The 12948-nt window shown below is 45.8% G+C and overlaps 1 long non-coding RNA gene across 1 annotated transcript; it reads right to left on the bottom strand.

Annotated features, from left to right (window-relative positions):
• Window positions 1-10789: 10789 nt before the first annotated feature.
• Window positions 10790-12331, bottom strand: LOC106542595 (uncharacterized). The gene is made up of 5 exons (XR_001313064.2): window positions 12086-12331; window positions 11774-11847; window positions 11486-11578; window positions 11107-11205; window positions 10790-10976 (listed from the first exon to the last, which is right to left on the bottom strand). It is a non-coding gene; the product is annotated as an uncharacterized LOC106542595 (long non-coding RNA).
• Window positions 12332-12948: the final 617 nt, after the last annotated feature.

Here is a 12948-nt window from a genome sequence, read left to right as displayed (position 1 = left end):
CCCACAGTCCCCCCTTCCACTTAAGAGTTGTGGTGGGAGGAGAATTCCCTTCCAGGATTCCCAGCTCTGACCCTTTGGTTATCGAGGGAGCTCAAGATGGGAACATTAATGGTGGCTTCCACCCAGTAGATCCCGGCCAAGAGAAGGCTGCCCAGCAGAAGCTTCATGGCTGCAACCCTTTTGCCCCTTTGAGAGGCCAGCCTCTCCCCTTGCCCCTTTTATCCTCTGGCGCTCCTGCAGGAGAAGCCACCCTTGACCAGGAAGCCATAGAAGGAGGACGGCATGGACCACTGGCAGAAGCAATGAGGCCCGGCTGGCTGCCCTTCGGAACATATCCGCATGGGACGTTCCGTGCAGGGAACGTTTGGGAGCATGGCCTTCCTTCCTGGGCATCCTGGAAGGGGGGTGGACACAGTCACGCCCGGAAGAACCCCACTGTGCGCTGCCCAGCCTTTTGCTCCCCAATGTTCCTCTCTGGATGGAGCTGCGGTGGATGGGTGGGTGGAGAGAACCAAAGGGGGAAGAGCAAGGCAAAGAGAGGGAGGGGCTTCCCTTGGGCACAGACGCTTAGGGTCTTGGCCTCCCAAGAATAGGAGATTGAGGGACCCCCGGTGGGGAAGGATTCTGAACTGGGGCGTCTCTTCCGTGCCTTTCGTGAGGCTTTGGTGCACCTGAAGGGGCTGGTCGCAGTCGCTGTGGCTGAGCCCTGACTGTCCCGGGGCTGCCATTGTGCCCAGGTCCTTGGGCTGGGCCTAGATAAACAGAGAAGGGTGAAAAGGGGGGGGGGAGGGTAATCCTGCTGCCTTGAAGGCGCTGGCTGAGCCTCTGCTTGTCTCCATGCGGGTACAGGAGTGGCCTTTGCTGTCCTCAGGAAGCCCCTTCCTCTCCCCTGCAGCGGCCTCTCCTCTCTGGGTTGGTGTTTCTAGGGTGCACTCCCACCCCCAAAGTCCCGGAGGTAAACCGATCCTTGTGGTGGGGGTGGGGGGATTCCAATTGGAGTTGGCAATAAACATGGGTTCAGTGGCCTCTTTTTTTTCTATGCCCAGCTAGGCAATGGCCCAGAGGGAGCTGAAGAAGCAGGCTGGCTTATGCGGTTTCCAGCCCCCCCCCCAAAAGGAGACCTATAACTGGGGGTTGAATCCCTCTTTCTGTGCAGAAGGTTAAAGAAGCCCCAGAGAATGTGGGGGATGTCTTTGGTGGCATTCGCCTCTCCCTGTGCTTTGCATCCCATTGCCTGAGGGCCAGTCTTGTTAGTAGCAATAGCAATAGCAGTTAGACTTATATACCCCTTCATATACCTCTCTAAGCGGTTTACAGAGTCAGCATATTGCTCCCAACAATCCGGGTCCTCATTTTACCCACCTCAGAAGGATGGAAGGCTGAGTCAACCTTGAGCCGGTGAGATTAGAACCGCTGAACTGCAGATAACAGTCAGCTGAAGTGGCCTGCAGTAGCAATAGTTAGGCTTATATATACCGCTTCATAGGGCTTTCAGCCCTCTCTAAGCGGTTTACAGAGTCAGCATATCGCCCCCAACAACAATCTGGGTCCTCATTTCACCTACCTCGGAAGGATGGAAGGCTGAGTCCACCTTGAGCCTGGTGGGATTTGAACAGCCAAACTGCTGAACTGCAGTGCTGAATTTAACCACTGCGCCACCTCGGCTCTTAGTCTGAGCAAGGGGCTGCCTGGAGGAGCCCCCCCCCCCCAGAGGTGCCAGGTCTGATCCTGTGTTGAGAAGTCCAGAGCCTTCTCCCTGGCAAAATCCGCCAACTCTTCTGCCCTTTGCATAAAGGACCCTCAAGAGACCTTCGATTGGGTCGCATTTCCTATATTGATTTATTGGTTATACTTAGTAACTTTACATTTGTTGGCTCTCCAATTGCTGCGCACATGAAGGGGGAGAGATAGAAATGCCACCACCACCCCCCACTCATCCAAGGCTCTTGGGAGTAGCTGTTTAAAGGTCATTTAATCATGTATTTTTAAAAAAATATGAACTCCCTGTCAAGTGGAGGAGGCCTTTCCACGCATACCAGGTGATGCCATCTGCAAAAGACCCCGCTTCTGCTGCCCTGTATTTGCCATTGGAGGGGTGGCAGCTGTTGTATCACCAGGTCCGCTTATACTTGCACTTTTTTTGGGGGGGGGTGCCACTTGTCTTGGGTGGGGAAGGAAGGGCATGTTGTGGTGCCTGCTCAGAGTGTCACCTGGGCATGGGAGAGAGAAGGGTGTGGGTGCCCAGAAGGCCAGCCCAGGGCATCTTCACAGCATCGGCCATCGGAGGAAGCTATTCCTTGGCCTGAGCTCAGAGAGGCTCATGGAGAAGGACGACTATTCAGGGACTAACCTGAAGGCCCCCCCCCCCCTCCACTGAAGTTGCCCACAGTCAGCCGATATTTGGTGAAGGAATGCTTTGTTTTTGAAATAGAAAATTAAGAAAACGCACCTCGTTCTGTCCCCTTCCCTGGAAGAGGCAAAAAACTGGAAATGCTGGCTGAGAAGTCATTACATTGTCCAGTTGGTTTAAGAATTAACGAGCAAAATAACTTTAATTGCACAACAGCCTTGGCGCCTGAAGATCAAATGCCATGTTCCCAATCAGAGCCCCATTTTACACTCTGGGTTGGGCTGAAACCAGAGGCCTGGCTGGATCCAGTGCCCTCAAAGATGCTACCCCATCTCAGTTGCCCCCCTGCTGCCTTCAGGAAGATGGGGAGCCTGTCTTTGGGGAAGAAGGAAGCCAAAAAAGGGAGCAGCTCCCGAAAGGCTGCTTGGGGGGCACTTGGTGCTCCACCACCCAGGTTCCTGCCTGGAGCTGCTGGGCTGCGGGGCAATGGGGGGGGGGACGACACCCGTGGCCCAGAGTCAACCCTCACCTTCCGAAGGCCAGGGAAAACCAGCCTCTCTTATATATGGTTTTTTCCCCACCTCCTGAAGTGGCTTCTGGGGAGGTTGCTCTTATTCACATTGTGTCACTTTTAATTTAATTCGCACGTGGGTGAATCCGAGTGTGAGAACAAGGCCTGGGTGTAAAAGGGCCAAACTTCTCAAAGGCCCAAATTCCCGAGTGGCTTTTCCAGGAGAAGGGAGGAAACTCCTGGCTGTTTCCCAAAAGGTTGGCAGAGCAAAACATCGCCAAATCTGGATCGAATTTGGACCTTTCCCTTCCTGGGATTCAGAGCAAGCCTTCTTGCTCTGTGGCCTTTTATCCTTCAGCCACGCTGCCCACGTGGGCAGGTATTTGCTTGGTGCGCACCTGTCCGGTTCTGCTGACCACCCAGCAGCGAGGAAAGATAGCAATAGCGGTTAGACTTATATACCGCTTCATAGGGCTTTCAGCCCTCTCTAAGTGGTTTACAGAGTCAGCATATCGCCCCCACAGTCTTGGTCCTCATTTGACCCACCTCGGAAGGATGGAAGGCTGAGTCGACCTTGAGCCGGTGAGATTAGAACCAATGAACTGCAGATAGCAGTCAGCTGAAGTGGCCTGCAGTACTGCACCCTAACCACTGCGTCACCTCGGATGCCTGGTGGTTGTGTCAATCCACTTTCCCCCTTCTGCTTCGGAGCTCTTGAACCCGTGTCCCTTGCAAAGACGAAAAGCCCTGAGCCCACCTTCTGCTGAGTGGTCAGCAAGGGAGTTCAATGTGTCTTTTTTAAAATATATTTTTATTCTTTTTAAACAAAACAACACATACAAAACAAAGCAAGAGAAGAAGAAAAAACAACTTTCCTCCATTTCATCAAGCATGTCGTTTGGTTACAATTTTCTATGCATCAATTCTTATCAAGATTAACATCACTGGTTTTGCATTAAACATAACTGGATATTTCGCTGTCATTGAGAATTATGTGTTCAAATTACCATTAATATTCTTCCATTTGTAACAATCCTTATTTCCCATTTACCTCCCAATGACCTACAAGATCGCACAGATTGGGCCTCCTCCAGGTGCCGTCAGCCGGACAATGCTGGCTGGCGACTCCCTGGGGGAGGGCCTTCTCTGTTGCTGCGCCGGCCCTGTGGAACGATCTACCTACAGAGAGCTGGACCCTACCCACTCTCCCGGCCTTCCGTAAAGCTGTCAAGACCTGGCTGTTCCAGCAGGCCTGGGACTGTTGATTGATATCCAGCCCCGCTTAGATGGAATGGGTGTTGTGAATTTTAATACTGTATTTTTAATTTTTATTTCTATTTTAAATTGAAATGTTTCTTGTCTGTTGTGAGCCGCCCAGAGTCCCGTGGGAGTGGGCGGCATACAAATTCCAATAATTTGAAACTTTGAATTCATAACTATCTATCAAGTAACAAAGAGTCTTTAAAGTATTATAATATCACCTATCTTCAAGGAGAAAAACATCAACCCCTGCCCCCTCACCTGCGGGAGGCCAGAGGACAACACAGACGATGTCCCATCAGGAAAAAGAGAAGGAAGCCAATTTTGAAACACTTATACAAATGATGCAGAAAATGCAAGCAGGAAACGATACCCTTGTAAAAAAATGGAGGCAATGGAACAACAAAACCAAAGCATAGTGCAAAAAGTTGATAATATGGAAGGAAAAGTAGAAAGTATATACAACTGGATGCTGAAATACGAAAATAGGATTCAAAAAATTGAAAATAAGATTCAAGAAGGAGAGAAGAAAACTGAAAAGCTAGAGATCAGACTAAGTGATGTAGAAAGAGAGAGCAGTGGAATATTAAGATGGGAGATGGACAGATCTGAATTTTTCTTAAGATTTCAAAACATAGAAGAAGAAAAAGGAGAGGACTTAGTTCAGATAATTTCAAATATTTTGATAGATGTTCTGGGGATGTCCCAGGACCAAATAATAGAAACAATTGATGAGACTTTTAGAGTATACACAAGATATGCAATGAGAAATGCTCATCCAAGGGAAGTGCATGTAAGATTTACTAAGAAAACAAATCACAAATCTTACAGAAATTGAGAGATAGAAAATTAGAATATAAAGGTAAGGAGATTGTAGTACTCAAACAAATTCCAAGAGAGGTGAGAGAGAGGAGAAGAGAATATCAATTTCTGACTAAAGTATTGATAAAAAAAGGTGTTAACTACAGATGGCTCATACCGGAAGGTTTACTATGTACTTGGCAAGGACAAAGACACAGGATAGATACAACTGAGAAGGCAGAAGCTTTCTACGAAGAATACTTTAGAGAAATGGCGGAGAAAGCTGGGAAAGACGATGCAGTGATACAAATACTGGAACCACCTGCAACCGCGACCGAAAAAATAGAAGGAGCAGTAGGTGGAAGTGAGAAAGAAGGGGAGACAGGGAATGGGAGCTGCAAAGAAAATCGAGAACCTAGATCTACTAGAGCGATAAATCCTGTATATAAAGTATAAACATGGAAGAAAGAAAAATGATTACAATTAACATTAATGGACTTAATTCGGCAACTAAAAGGAAGAAAGTATTCCATAAATTAGAGAAATTACAACTTGACATAATCTGTCTGCAAGAAGTACATATTCAAAAGAAATATGAACATTTACTAACTCAACCAAAGCTTGGGAAAATGTTTTCATCATTGGCAAATTGCAAGAAAAGAGGAGTGGTCTTTTATATTAAAGGCAACATCCCAACAAAAGTAGTCTACGCAGAGGAAGAGGGAAGAATTTTGATGGTGGAAATTATGGATACCAAAAAGACACTCCTAATTGGAATCTACGCCCCCAATGAAAAACAAGATAAATTTTACAAAAAACTACACAAAAAAGTTTTGGAACTAGACTATGCTGATATTTGTATGATGGGAGACTTTAATGGCATTGTGAATCAAAATATGGACTATAAAACACATAAAACAAAAAAAATTAAATAGGAAGCTTCTGCCAAAATCTTTTTTTAGGATGACAGATGAACTAAATCTAAAAGATATATGGAGAGAAAGAAATGCTAAAAAAGAACAATATACCTTCTACTCAAATAGACATTCTTCATTCTCTAGAATAGATATGATATGGGCCTCAGCGGAGTTGAGCTCCAACATAAAAGAAATTGAGATTGAAGCAAGTACCTGGGCGGACCACAATCCAATTTTAACTAAATGGAAAGGCCAAAGGGCAAGATCTAGATGGACACTAAATAACACTATATTGAAAGAAAAAGAGTTTGTACAAAAAATGGAAAAAGAGCTAGTCCTTTTCCTTAAAGAAAATAGGAAAGAAGATACGTTGTTGCAGAATCTCTGGGATACAATGAAGGCTGTTATCAGAGGTTTGACAATAGATTATACAAGGAAGAGAAACTCAAAGAAAAGACAAATGCATAAAGCTCTAGACAATGACTATAAAATACTTGAAAGAGATCTACAGAGAGCACCACACAAAAAAAAAGATGTTAAAATAAAAATGGACATAATTAAACACAAAATGGACCTATTAGAAAAGGAAGAACTGGCACAAAAAATTAGAGGTGCCAAACAGAATTATTTTGAAAATGCGAACAAACCAGGCAGGTGGTTGGCGTATAAGATGAAAAAAGAGAGAGAAACAAAGAAAATACTTCAACTAAGAGATAAACAAGGAGAAATTTAGTATGGAAATACCGAAAAAAAAATATTATACACGACTACTACATTAAACTCTATGAACAAGAGAAGGTGGAGGAGGGACGAGTCAAAAAGTATCTACAAGATGCCAATCTCCCCCAGGTACCAGATGAAACTAGAACAATGTTAGAAAGTAAAATAACAATGATGGAGCTAACAGAGGCACTTAAAAAACAAAATCATGGGAAAGCCCCAGGACCAGATGGCCTACCCGTGGAATTCTACAGAACATTTGAAGAAATATTGACCCTTCCACTCCTACAAGTCATGAATGAAGTGATGACTGAGAGCCAAATACCGAAGTCATGGTCAGAAGCGTATATCACACTACTACCCAAGGAAGAGACTGATTTAACACAAATCAAGAATTATAGACCAATTTCTTTATTAAATTCAGACTACAAGCTATTTGCATCTATACTAGCTGAGAGACTTAAAAAATACTTAAATGGCTTCATCCATTCAGATCAAAATGGCTTTTTACCTAAAAGACAAATCAAAGACAATATGAGAATAATTTTGAATACCTTGGAATACTATGAGGCCCACCCAGAAAACAACTGGCACTGATGTTCCTCGATGCGCAGAAGGCCTTTGATAATGTGAATTGGCAGTTTATGTTTTTGCAACTGGAGCAGATGAACTTTGGCAAGAAATTCACTCAAACTATACGAACGATATACCAGAAACAAGCAGCAAAGATAATGGTAAATTGAGAACTAACAGAACCGATTGAAATAAAGAGAGGTACAAGACAAGGCTGCCCACTATCACCGCTACTCTTTGTCCTAACACTAGAGGTCTTAAATAGAAAGATCAGAGAAGAAGAAGAAATAAGAGGAATGAAAATTAAGAGAGAAGAGTATAAATTGCAAGCGTTCGCAGACGACTTAGTTTTTATTCTTGAAGATCCATTAGAAACCGCACTCAAATTGTTAGAAAGAATAGAGGAATATGGAGAAGTAGCAGGCTTGAAAATAAACAAAGATAAAACAAAGATCATGACAAAGAATATCCCAGCTACACAAAAGGAAGAGTTGTCAGAAATGTTGCAGATTCAAAACACAAGTAAGATTAAATATTTGGGGATACATTTATCACCTAGATGTAGCACTCTTAAAGAGGATAATTATACCAGATTAAAACGACAAATAGCAATCGATTTGGAGAAATGGGAAAACTTGCATTTATCAATGATGGGAAGAATTTCTACAATTAAAATGAACATTTTACCTAGAATTCTATATCTGTTTCAGACAATCCCAATCAGACTGGGTAAGGATTTTTTTCTAGATTTAAATAAAATAGTTTTGAAATTTATTTGGCAAGGGAAAAAAGCAAGAATAAAACTTAAATTACTACAAGATGTTAGATCAAGAGGAGGTTTTGGGTTACCCGATTGGGAGCTATACTATCAGGCAGCAAACCTGATGAGGATTAAAGAGTGGATATCATTAAAAAACTCTAGATTATTGAACGTAGAAGGTCACGATTTGCTGTTGGGATGGCATGCTTTCTTATGGTATAAGGGAACTAAACCACATGGTTATTTTAGAAGACATTATATAAGGGAGGCGTTGTTGTTAAATTGGGAAAAGATTAAAAAATTACATTATTTAAAAATTCCAGTCTGGACATCAACAATTGAAGCATTTTTGTATCCGATAATACATAAAAAGGAACAAACAGTTAGATATACAGAATTATTGAATACAGAGGGTGAGCTCAAATCTAGTCAAGAGTTGAAGCAAGAAGGGATGGAAATGAACTGGTATTCATATGTACAGATACAATCTAGATATAATGAAGATAGAAAAACTAAAGGTCTCTATAACAAAATGAGCTAGACAAAATTCTAACAGGTACTGATGAAAAAGTAATTAAAAAACTATATTTATTGGAGTTTAAATTGCATGAAGAACAAGTTAAAGAAACTATGATTGCTTGGGGAAAAAATTTTAAGTATGGGATTGATTTAGAGAATTGGCAGAAATTGTGGTCTCAAAATTACAAAATGACAATGTCCACTGCATATAGAGAAAACTTGTATAAGATGTTTTACAGGTGGCATCTACCCCCGACCAGAATCGCAAGAATGTTCAAGAATAAATCAGAAAAGTGTTGGAAATGTCACCAGATACCTGGCTCATACTACCACATGTGGTGGACTTGCACTGAAGCCAAAAGATACTGGACTAAAATCCGCATGTGGTTGGAGAAAATGATACACAAACAAATAGACTTTAAACCAGAGGTCTTTTTATTGGGAATCTTACCAGAAACCTACAACAAAGACTTAAAATATTTGATTGTAAATGTATTAACAGCAGCCAGAATTGTATTTGCAAAAATCTGGAAAAATGAAACAATACCAAAAGAGGAAGAAGTTATTCGAAAAATAATGGACTGTGCCGAAATGAGTAAATTGACATTTGAAATTAGAGAGCAAGAGGATGAACAATTTTATAAGATATGGGACTTGTTTTATCAATGGCTAAGGGGAAAAAAAAACAACTTTGGAAATGAAAAATGATACACTTATGCCTTAGTTGGAAAAAGTAAATGATGATATAATTATGCTGTGAAATAATTCAACAATGATATAAGGAAGTATTAATATAAGGTCTGGTGATATAATGTATAAGGTTAAGAACTTACTATAATGATATTTCGCTGCTGATAAGGCAATTCTAATAGGGGAACAAATGAAAACTGGTATATATAGGCAGCAATGCCTTGTTGAACAATGAAGGAATAAGATCTCTGTTTGAAGGTATGAAATGCAAGGTTAACAATGAATAGAAGTATACTTTCTGGGGGAAAACAATGCTAATGTTAACTGAATATATATTGTAGAAGGAAAATGAGGCCTTTAGTTACATTAGAGGAAATATATGAGATGGTAAATATTATTTGAAGATGTAGATGTTAAAACAACCGTAACCAAACGACATGCTGCATGTGATGATGGTGTTTTTTTTCTCCTTTTTTTTTCCTTTTTGGACCTTTTTTTGTCCTTTTTGGCCTCCCCCTCCTCCCCCCACCCTTTTTTTTCTTGTTTTTTTTTTTTTAAACCCTAGCTTATTGTGGTGTTTATTAAATATACAACAGAGAGATACGGGATGTACAAACTTAGTAGGGATGCACCTGTGATCAAACGACATATTGTATGTGAAGATGGGTTTCCCCTCCCCCCCTTTTTTTTCCATCTTCTCCCTTTCCCATTGTTGTCTGTGTAATTTTTTAAAAAAAATGGTTGCCTGGCGAGCAATGAAAGGACCATAGGCAGAGACCACCAGGGCCCCCAAGAATTCCTGGGGTCAAAGGTTTTGAAGTACCCGTGGTTCGCCTCATGAGGCCAATGTTGAGAAAAGACACAGACACGAGCTTTCTCGGGATGAGGCGACCCAGATTGGGGTCTGGGACCCCCTTTTATTGAGATAGGACAAAGGCAGGAGGAGCAATCAGCATGTGATTTAAGACAGCCTGTCAAACTACAATTGCTAATCTACTGCTCAGGGAAGTTCTGTCTATATATGGTCATATCCTGGTCAGGATGTTTCATCTTTTGGGACTTGTTTTTTCCTGTGTGGTTCAGCGTGGCTGCGCATGCCCTGTTATGCACTGGGCCATGGGTGACCGCCACACCTACACAAGAAGTTATATGACAACAAAAGGTGGGTCTGTTGACAGGGGGAGCGAACTGGATCCTGAATGAGACCCCTTCCAAATGAAGCCCCCCCCCCTTATTGTAAGGAGAGGAGGGATGTGCTGTGAATGAAGAGCACTAGGACTGGCACAAGGGGAGAAGGGCACCCCTTTCTTCCTGGCACTCCAGCTGTGGAAATTCCCACACCCCTGGGAAGAGGGCCGGGAAGCCCCCTGGGCCTTCTCTTAATGGGGCAGAGTGTCGGAGGGAAACCCTGGGGAAAGTAATGAGAGGGAAACCAGGGAGATGCCATGCCAGGTATTTCTGTATCTGTGCGTTTCTTTCTGCGCAGCTGTTACAATTATGGTTATTTCGCTCATTCCAGGCAATGTGACCACTTCTCAATCAGTCCATTCGGATTTTTCCCCTTCCAGTGCCAGGCCAGGGAGGGAGGGAGGATTACTCGACCCCGGGGGAGGCAAGATGACGGCAGAGCGGGGATTGGGGAGGGGGAACCCTCTTCAGGAGAGGAATGAGGAAAAGCACACCGGATGTTTCGTTTGCTGGGTTTTATTAATGATTCATTTGACAAAGAAGGCTTGCCGTCTGCCCTCTGGCTGGCAGGAAGGCAGCCACCCGCAGGGGACTCTTTAACAGAGATGGGGTCTTCCTGCTTCCCCAAGCGAGGTGTGGGTTGGCTGGCAAGGACCCCTCCGTGCCTCTGGACTCCTTAGCATGCTTCTGCAGAGGAGAGGAGAGAGAATAATTGGTCATCGGAGGAAGGGCAGAAGGGAGGCAGGGAGGGAGGAGACGTCCTTTTCTGATACCCTGGGAAGCCCAGAAGTGGAGATGCCAAGGACTGAAGCGTTACCTAGTGGGATCATGGGCACAATCGCTCCTGAGATGCCTACAGAGGCGGCCAAATTGGCAAATTTCGTCCTTAGAGCCTCCGACAAGGTTTTCTCTTTGGCTAGAGACAAGCAGGAACATTGAGGGAGTTGGGGGGGGGGAGGAAACCTGGGGTTTGGGGAGGGGCTGGTTAAACTGCTGGGGAGGATGGAGAGAATCGGAGGGGGGAGATCCAGAAGCTTCCCTTAGGGCAGAGATGCTGGGGGAGGGGGCTGGAGCGGGAGTGGACGTGCCTCCCCAGGAGGTGCTCCAAAGGTGGCGGTGGAGGCGGCCCATTGGGGGCAAGAAACCAAGGAAGGGGGAGGCAAGGGTCTCTCCCGCCCCCCCTCCAGCCCTCATACCTGCAAGCGTCAGAAAGGCGGTTGTTCCCTTCACGACGGAAGTGATTATGTAGGTTTCGTAGTCCGTGTCCAGGATCTGCGTGACGGCAACGCCTTCCGCACAAAAGACAGGCTGTTAAAAAAAAACCTGGGGGCAGGAGTCCCGCGAGCGCCACCCGCTCCTCCCGCAGGAGCCCCCATCCTCTCCTGGGAGGTGGGGGGCTCAGGCCCGATCCTCCAAGGAGGGGGGACTGAAGCCTCTTGTGGAGCGTGGGGGGTGGAGGGAGGGGAGGGATCCTCGCCACTTACACTTGGTCTTGAATTTCCCCGGCCTCCCTCTCCCTTCAGTGAACTGGAAGCTCGCCTCCTTGCATTGCCCCTGTCTGGAAAGAAACAGCACAGTACACACTTTTGGGGGGCGGGTGGAGTGGGGGCAAGTGAGCCAGCTTCTGGCTGAAGGCTTGCAGCACGGTGCGCTGTTAACTGGAGCCCGGGCATTGCGGCGACAGGGTCTGAGGATGGATATGGGAGTCCCACGCGCGGAAAGGTTCCCATCCGCCCCCCTTTCCCTCCGGGCTTTCCCCCCTCCTGCCCTGTAGGGCAGGAGCCTCCAAGACTTACTGGAGGTACTTAAAGGAGTAGAGGAGGCCTCCATTCCCGCTGGCACTGAGCGTGTATGCGGGGAACTGTTTTTCAATAAAGATGTTTGCCACGGGGTACCAACGCCCGACAACCTGGAAGGAGAAAGCGGCAGTTTGTTAGCGCCGAGGGGCCTCCAAAGTCCAAGCCCTTCCTGCCAGGCCTGGGGAAGCTCCATGCCAGCCGTCCAGGAGCCAACAAGGGGGAAGCGCCTGTGCCTGGCAGGGAGGGCTTCTTGCTGTCCACCGCAGGAGGCTTCTGAATCCCGGAGAGGCACCAAGGAAATGAGGTGAAAATCTGGCAGTGCGGAAGGAAGACGCCTCGCCGGAGCCCAGAAGAGAGACAGCCGTGGAGGCTTCTCCTCTCTGAGCCCAGAACTCCATTGTCTCCTCTATACCATTCGTAATGGGAGCCAACCAACCCTTGCAGGACTGATGATGAGGTTCCCTAGTTGGGTCGTGAAATGTCTGCCAGCTAGCCCAGAGAGCACTACAGCCCCCCCCCCCCGGGGTCCCCTTCCACTTAGAGTTGAGGGGGGGGGGAGAAGAATTCCCTTCCAGGATTCCCAGCTCTGACCCTTTGGCTCTCGAAGTTCGCCATGGTGGGTAATTGCTGTGCGGCTCCCAGCCAGCAGACCCCAGCCAAGAGAAGGCTGCCAAGGAGAAGCTTCATGGCTGCAACCTTTTTGCCCCTTTGAGAGGCCAGCCTCTCCCCTTGCCCCTTTTATCCTCTGGAGCTCCTGCAGGCAAAGCCACCCTTGACCAGGAAGCCATAGAAGGAGGACGGCATGGACCACCGGCAGAAGTAATGGGGCCCGGCTGGCTGCCCTTCGGAACACATCCGCA

The sequence above is a fragment of the Thamnophis sirtalis genome, unplaced genomic scaffold (genome assembly GCF_051295495.1).
Source record: "Thamnophis sirtalis isolate CommonGarterSnake01/CBP01778 unplaced genomic scaffold, rThaSir2_p1.2 scaffold_2, whole genome shotgun sequence".
Classification (NCBI taxonomy): domain Eukaryota; kingdom Metazoa; phylum Chordata; class Lepidosauria; order Squamata; family Natricidae; genus Thamnophis; species Thamnophis sirtalis.
The sequence above is the reverse complement of the archived record's forward strand: the minus strand, read 5'-3'. Positions and strand labels throughout refer to the sequence as shown.